We start from the raw sequence: 9,261 nt of genomic DNA, 5'->3' as shown, positions 1-9,261 counted from the left end.
ATAAGTCCGCCTGAAGCAGAACTTCATCCTGAGGAGAAGTAATAAATTTCTGCACCGGGTTTGTACAGTACCGTAAAGATGAAACAAAACTAGGAAGATCAAGAAGATGGACATTAAAAAGTAGGGGACCTAAAATGGAGCCCTTTTGGACTCCGGTTAGTGGCACGAATCTAATCGGAGAATATTAAACTCTGTTGCTCCCTTTTTTTATTCTATTGCAAAGGTACGAGATTTGAACCATTTGGTCAGCCAATGTATGGACATGTATACCCATTTCATGTGTCCTATACTGTGGGAGCTAACTTTCCAAATTATTTTAATATCAAATGGATACGACCAAAGTTCTAAACATGCGAAAGCTTTATCCGAATTCAAGATGGGTGCCACAACTCTACACGCTTTGCGTTTCTGTGGCATCCACATCACTTACACCACATTATTAAAGTATTATTTTGTAATAGTAATATTAGTATCTCAATTGTAAATTATTTGCCATTGCAATGTGCAGAAATAAATTCTGCTTCCAACGCATTTTACAGATTTGTAAAATACAATTGCCCGTGTTTGAATAATGGTCATTAATTAAGGGGGGTTAGTTACTTTTTTGAGATGTTTACTTCAGTGGCTAGCACTGTTTTCCAAGCAGGTCCTCATGTATTAAGTAAAATGATATTTACAAGATTTACAGAATATCTACAAAAAACCATAATACTTACAAGATTATACAAAAATATAAATAGATTTTAAGTATATACTTAAACAATATAATAAATCTAAAAATACATACAATAATAATAAATGATTATAATTCAGAAGCAATGATGCTTGTCTTGAATTTAGGCAATTACAGAGTTTCAAGGTTCACACGAAATGAAGGTGGTATATTTTGCAGCTCTTACAATAAATGTACGTTTACCACAATTAGAATTGTATTTGGGCACATTCAATGTGTTTGAAGAATGATTCCTTGTTTTGTGATCATGGGCATTATGAATAAAGTCAATCTGATTACATAAATATTCAGGACACATATTTTTTTATACATTTAAAAGTAAGAATAATCATGTGATTAGACCATCTATCACAAAGTTGACTCCAATTTAAAGAATTTAACATATCATCTACTGGTGTTTTAATATCAGCAAAGAGATTTGTTTTAGCTAATTTGTTGTGAAGTCCTTGAACAGTGTTGAAGCTGAAATTTGATTGGTTGCAGAACAATTAGACCGAACACTGCTGGCATAGTCAAAAAGTGGAATTACAAGTGCATTAGAGCATAACCATGATAACTAAAGCTTTATGAGGAAGGAACTACTTTGCACGTTTTGAAATACCAATTCTCTTGGAAATATTTCCAGATACATAATATGTGATGACCAAGACATATTACTATCAAACTTAATACCAAGATATTTAAAACATCAACTCTTTCAATAAATTTGTCATCAAATGTGAGGGTTGTGTCATCGTAATGATTGAGTGTATGATTAGTTCCAAAAATCATTAACTTGGTTTTATTAGTATTTGATGTGAGTTTATTAGCTTTAAACTAGTTAGTAACTGCTTTTAGGATAGATTCTAGTTGCACTTTTAGGTCATCTGTACTTTTGCTTTACACATAAGAGAAGTATCATCTGCATACTTCACTGTCTTACAAGTTACAACAATTAACAAAAAATATAAATAGTAGAGGGCTCAAAATTGAGCCTTGAGGAATTCCAGTATTATAAGTTTTGAAATCTGACAGCAAAGAATTCACATGCACAGCTTGAGCCCTATTACTTAGGTATGATTTAAAAGGTTTTTAAGTTAATTTCCCTTAATACCTTAATCAACAAGTTTATTGATTAGAATTTCATGATTTACCGTATAAAAAAGCCTATAGGCTAGATCAACAAAAAAAACTCCAGTTGTATTTAAGAATATAATCTAGTAAAGTTGTTGCTGTGGAATGATTGGCTCTAAAACCAGATTGCGAATCAGAAAGGATATTTCTACTGCAAAGATAATCATATAATTGGTTATGAACAATTGGCAAGACAGAAATTGGTCTATAATTGCTTGCATTATTCTTATCACCAGATTTAAAACTGGAGTAACTTTAGTTTTCTTCCACACATCAGGAAATTTGGAACTACTTAAAGAAAGATTACATAATATGAGCAAGTGATTTAGACACATAAGGTGCAACCAATTTGAGTAGTTTTACATTGAATTTATCTAAACCTGATGATTTATTATTATCCATTTTACATATTTGATTATATTCAAAATCATAGGATACAGAATAGAATAGAATCTAGAGCTCTCACTATGGTTACATCAAAATATACTACTTTTATAATCATTACATAGGCAGGTGATATCAACATTATCAAATTGCCTGCTTAGTTAAGTTACTGAGGTGAAGAATTGACTAAATGAGTCAGTAGTGTCCTTACTTGTAGGAATATTACCATTTTGAAATAATGAATACCCCCATATCTCGGACATGCTGTGTAATGCTGTATGAGGACCCCATATCTCGGACATGCTGTGTAATGCTGTCAATGAATACCCCATATCTCGGACATGCTTTGTAATGCTGTCAATGAATACCCCATATCTCGGACATGCTGTGTAATGCTGTCAATAAATACCCCATATCTCGGACATGCTCTGTAATGCTGTCAATGAATACCCCATATCTCGGACATGCTATGTACTGCTGTCAATAAATACCCCATATCTCGGACATGCTATGTACTGCTGTCAATGAATACCCCATATCTCGAACATGCTATGTACTGCTGTCAATGAATACCCCATATCTCGGACATGCTTTGTAATGCTGTCAATGAATACCCCATATCTCGGACATGCTATGTAATGCTGTAAATGAATACCCCATATCTCGGACATGCTATGTAATGCTGTCAATGAATACCCCATATCTCGAACATGCTTTGTAATGCTGTCAATGAATACCCCATATCTCGAACATGCTATGTAATGCTGTCAATGAATACCCCATATCTCGGACATGCTATGTAATGCTGTCAATGAATACCCCATATCTCGGACATGCTTTGTAATGCTATCAATGAATACCCCATATCTCGGACATGCTGTGTAATGCTGTCAATAAATACCCCATATCTCGGACATGCTATGTAATGCTGTCAATGAATACCCCATATCTCGGACATGCTTTGTAATGCTGTCAATGAATACCCAATATCTCGGACATGCTGTGTAATGCTGTCAATGAATACCCCATATCTCGGACATGCTGTGTAATGCTGTCAATAAATACCCCATATTCTTTTCCTTTTATTGTTTTGCTCTTTGTGTTCACCTATTATGCCCAATTTGAAATCCGAAAAATCCGGATCAGATCATGTCACTCTACACAATGCTGAAGAAGCAAAAGATATATTGTAGCATTATTATTAATGTTTGGTCCTGAGAGTACTTGAAGAATTTGCAGCGGCCTTGCCTTTGTCGGTGCACGGTAACTCCGCAGAGCTCCGTAAACCCGACATTATTTTGCTGAACAATAATTTGACAAATTATAAGCCATAGAACGCTTTGAAAGTGGTATATTCTTGCGCATTAGATTCGATTGATGGATGGATATGCATGGCAAACTTTAATCAATATAAGTTTGAGCACAAGTATAATTTGAGGGAAATAACTGTTAATATGTATGCCAATTTGGGAAAAAAATGTACAGATGATAATTATTTTGTTTTCTTTACCAATGCACAGGAAATTTGGTCATTTCTTTCATTGCAAAACTTGGCCTTCCTTCTGCAAGGTACAGCGTGCATGGTTCTGTATCATTTGCAACAATATTGCAGCCGTTGCTAGATTTCTAGGAAGAGGTTCGTCAGGTTTGGCAGCCGTAATGTTTGATGCACATTTTAATTGTCAAAACCAGCCGCAATTACGATGTATCATTGAAATTCTCAATTCAACAGTTGGGTGACGGGAAGTCGACTTGGATCATATCTCCATCATCATGATCATAATAGGGGCTATTCCAGGTTTGGTAAAGTCAAAGGTATATCCACGAAACCTATTGGCAAAGTAATACAATTTTCGCCTGGTTTTGTCAAATAAAATTGTAGGCTCTCTGATTGCGATATCTACCATCGTCCATGATAAACCATGATATTTCTCCAGCATGTAGGCTACGCCATATAAAGCATGAGAAATAACTGAATAGTGCTGTGGTTGTAAATGGACAGTCCATAGCACTTGAAATCAATCGTAATGTTTAAATCTTGTCAAGTTGTAAATCCTTGTACTCTATACTATACTAAGCATATTGAACAAAAGACACTTCAAAAACCTCTGAAGTAGCATAAATTTGCTAAGATTTTGCCTATGGCTTGAATTGAATGTAACATGTGTGCTTTACATGTTAAAGCTGAATAAGTTATGGATTGTAAGGTTATAAACCCCGATTAGAGGGATCAACCACATGAATAAATAAAGGCAAAGTGTTAACATTGAAAGTGCATGCATTGAGATTTGATCCAGTACTTGAGCTCAGTTTAGCATGTATAATTTGCCTTCTGTTGAAATTTTTTGACCTTCTTGTTTTGCTCCGAAGGCTTGTAACGGACTAAGCTACGCTAAACGTAGTTACTTCCAGTGCTACAATTAATACTAAGTTATAGTAATATAAAATATCCCGAGGTGCACACGAAAAATATTCTTGCTTAACATAATTTTTATAACTGGCTGGAGAAATAAAAGGATATTATTACTTTTAATTTAGTAAATCATCTACAAACTGTTTTGATAAAACATTGACTAGCTTCGACTAAATTTAGTCAAAATGATGTCTTATATATTACGTAATTTGCAGAAACACAACTAATTAAGGGATGGGAGCGATACGGTGGCGTTCTTCGATTTCTCAAAGAGTAAAAATCGCATTTTAACAAATAACGGTTAAAAGTAAGTGTTACATAAAAGCATATCCTGAAAAAAATGCAACTAAATAATCTCTGGTCCAAAATCCCCAGCCTATTACCAATACCAATGTCTATTTTCTACAAGACCATCCGTTGCATTTGTTGAATTATTCTTTTAAATTCTTGTTCGCAAATTCCAAATAAATCTATTTATTTATCTATCTGTTTGACTCATTAATAATAAACCAAGTGACAACACTCAAAAACGTGTTTTGATCAAAATGAAAATCATATCTTTGCTCGCTTGTTGTTCGCAATTCGTAATTCGGTTTATTTTGCTTATTTGAATTGGTTAATTGTTTTATTGTTTCAATGTTCCTTATCCGTTTTCTCTTTTATGTAGAAAATCACAATTGTAATTGTGATTAAAAACGTACATACTCAACTTATTGACCAAACAATCAAAACTTGAACCAAGAAGACCTGCTTCACACAAAAATGTTGTATTTTTTTAGAAGGAAGCACGCGCACACGTTATATTCACGGGCCAACAGCTCTGTAATTTACATAATCGGTACAGATTTAATCATGGACGTTGCGCATTGGAAATCATTATATCTGATCGTTAATACTTATACCTTGAATTTGATCAGACATTATATCCAATAAATCGAGGATAAAGGTTTGATTTTACAATATTGAATTATCGTATAGCAATGTTAATGCGCTTTAAATAGTTGAGTACGTTTTTTCTTTGCAAATTATACATGATATGTGATCAGTAAGAATGTCAATTTGGACAATAGATTAGATCTCGGGAGTCCATTGTTCCCAGCTCTTAAGGTTCGTGAGCAGGCTGAAAATTGTAAGATAAAGAAGCTTTTGGTCAGTATTTCAGATTTTCAGTTATATTTGAATTGGAATAAAGCGTTACTAAAATGCTTGCAAGGAAGTACTCTAATCAGATCAGATTTAACAGTACTTCAAAATATAAGTCTTGTACTATAATACTCTGACAGAATTTGGATTTTATCCCTGAAAAAATCACAGGCCATCCTTTTAATCCAGTAGATCCTTTTGACCAGTAGAATACGATATGACCAATCTCAATTCCTCACCATTCTCTTTCACTACTCTTACACAGCAAAATGTATCTCCATAATAAACTGATCAAGCAAAGAAACATTTTCAGCGGATTTTTATTTTCAGTGAATTTTGTCGGGGAATTTTCAGCCCATGCACGCGTTCAAAGTTCACATGCATTTTTGATGCAGAGTAATAGATTTGGCATTTTTGAGTAAAAAGCATTGAATGTCATGATTGGTTATGTAATAATTCAAGCTTCATCTGATTGACCATGTTTAACGCTATATCTAGGCCTATAACTACATTTTGAACTGTGATCTTGAGCTTCATTATGATAAACCCTTTCTGCATGGACTATCACTATAATCTATTTATCTACCTCCAGTCAGCGGCACTAGCTTTGAAGTTCAGCGTGTTCTGCGTTAGCTTAGCGTTACTTGGTGCGTGTACATGCACGCAAAGTGACGCATATGTACACGCAATAAACAACGCTAAATCAACGCAGCACACGCTGAACTTCAAGGTTAGTGCCGCTGACTGCAGGTAGTGATATAGACTATCGAGTTGTTCCATTTTATAATTAACCTGACAGAGAAAAAGTAGTTTCTGCAGTTCGATTCTAATTTTAGTGCGATCTTTCTACGCTTTCCAGCTAGTTGCAGTTATGCATGTCCTATCATGCATGTACAGCCTAGAACCGCGACGTCCCTCGATAGCAAGCGAAGCGATTGTTGGAATATCTAATAGACCATCGTACAGCTAGATAGCGGATTATACTGTTAAGAGCAAGTAAGAGCTATATTATACCCAAATTAGCTCAAATTCATCAAGCACTTTCAGGACCGCTTTCAGGATCTTAAATTTGTACACTGCTCTAGCAAGTTCTGCATGTGGCCGGGTGCTAGTAGCTCAGATGTTTGTAGTTCTTCGTCGGTTTTTCTTCCTTTCAAAATCTTTCTTTACGTACGGTTTCCTAGCTTGAGATGAGTTTAGGTTGCTCAGTCTATAGATTCTGACTTGATCATCGTCACCTCAGCCATTATACCAACTGTGTATGTATACCTCATTGTCGAATAGACTCTACATTCGCCTTCAGGTGGTTGATCCAGATGACAATTAAACATCAAGTGCGCTTCATTGCTATCTGGGAGCGGTCCTGTGTAATTATGTCTCTTACCCTTCCCTTAGCTATTACTGTATTTTAACGATCAAAAGGAGCTCACTATATCCTTGAACGTACCATCGTAACTCGTTGTATCATAGCAAAAAGTCTCCTATATATAATAATTAATATTCCATATATACCTTCCTCGAGTCAGTAAAGTAAAATCAGTAAAGTCAGTAGAGAATGTATGCTTTTATATATTTGTCATACATTTTTAGAGATACAATAAAAAAACAATACCTAAATTACTGACTCAAGAAAGGTTTGTGTGTAACTGAATCAAAACGCCCTTTTTTCTATGTCGACTTCCCGCCTTCATAACACATAGCCTAACTTATAACGTATTACACCTCGTGGTTTTCAAGTGGGCAATTGATCTATGTACAACATCTCATGATATTGGGCCCAGAATGGTTCTCCTCAAGATCTATAATTTGCACGTGGGTGAGACTTAAAGGTCAATCATTTATAGTGCTTTCGTTATGCCCTTCATATAATTGATACTACCGTGGCAGGACAATGTCGTAGTTAAATTGGATCTGAATCTGATCGGCATATGGTCCGGATGAGGTAGTTATCATCTAATTGCTGGTGCATGCACTTAGTTTGTTAATTTGAATTTGTCATTATTGCTGAACGCAACTAAGAATATAACCAGTGAGTTGAACCAAAAATATATCCTAGATCGCATACATGGCGGCCTGCATTAAGAGCCGGTAACGATTCCTGCATGTATTCAATCTCCGAGTACAAGTAACTGGCGATGGCTCGGTGTCGTGGCTGAAAGTAGTGATCCACAAGAGGTGTCCTCTTTGCTTATAATGGTTCTTGCTTAGCGTGCTTATAGAGGAACTGTTTGGATACCTTTCCTAACATTGCATCTGCTTTATATTCACATCAATATAGACGACTCGCATCATGATGTATATTGTTTTCTTTGATCATGGTGATCGGGACTGTTCCTCTCTGGTATTTGCAGCAATTGAACAGGTTGGAGATATCTTTGTTTACATTGGTAATCTACAATAACGTAATCCGTGCTTGCTAAAATTCGATGATCCTTCCATTGTTGATAATAATGCTGTCAATGATAATAGTTCTATTCTGACACCATTGATTTCTAAAACTTTTTATATGTCCATGTTCTACATGGGCACTTTCTTCATGGGCATCGCTCTCTTTGAGTAACTTTTGCATGGTACTCAAGTACCAGTGAGTGAACATTATGAATAGATTTATAGGGCATAGATGTATTTGAAAAGTCAATAATGAGTCTTCCATATATATTGCAGGGTGTTCATTACTGTGTTGTACTTCCTCGTTACCTTATTTTTGCTGCCATATCGACTTGAACTAAAAAGTGAATAAGAAAAAATAATAATAAAGCACACACAACCACACTATTAGTCCACACTCTGCACTTGGTATCTACTGGTCCAGTGTTCTATCTTCAACACGCATTAGTTCCAGTTTGGATTTGATATAGTACGGTAAACAAAAATATCTAAAAAATCATTTACAGTGATCACCGTGATTAATTAAATTGGTGTTATCCGTATTTCTACTTTAGCTATGTGTTTTATCGTCACCATGATTATCTGTTCCAAATCACTGATAGTAACATTATTCCGGTTTACCTGTCATTTACTAAGTAGTTAAAACGCTATAATTGCATGTAAGTCCCTCGACAGAGAAAAAGTGGTTTCTGCAGTTCGATTCTAATTTTAGTGCGATCTTTCTAAGCTTTCCAGCTAGTTGCAGTTATGCATGTACAGCCTAGAACCGCGACGTCCCTCGATAGCAAGCGAAGCGATTGTTGGAATATCTAATAGACCATCGTACAGCTAGATAGCGGATTATAGACCACTTGGCATGTGATGTCATTGCCCGGCAGTATGCGCGCGCATTATGGCAATTTCCATTGTTCTTTGCCCTGCAGTGTGTGTACGCATCGTAGTTTGCTAAGGGCACATGCATTTTAAATCGCCCGCCACATTTCATATAGTACAAGAAAGCCATTGAACAGTGTAGCGGCTCGTTCAAGCATATCGACAGACGAGTCCCTCGCCTTTATTGATAAACAGTGATGTCAAGTGGTCTATA

This window comes from Amphiura filiformis, chromosome 1 (assembly GCF_039555335.1).
Source record: "Amphiura filiformis chromosome 1, Afil_fr2py, whole genome shotgun sequence".
NCBI classification, from domain to species: Eukaryota; Metazoa; Echinodermata; class Ophiuroidea; order Amphilepidida; family Amphiuridae; genus Amphiura; species Amphiura filiformis.
Note: the sequence above shows the minus strand (reverse complement) of the source record.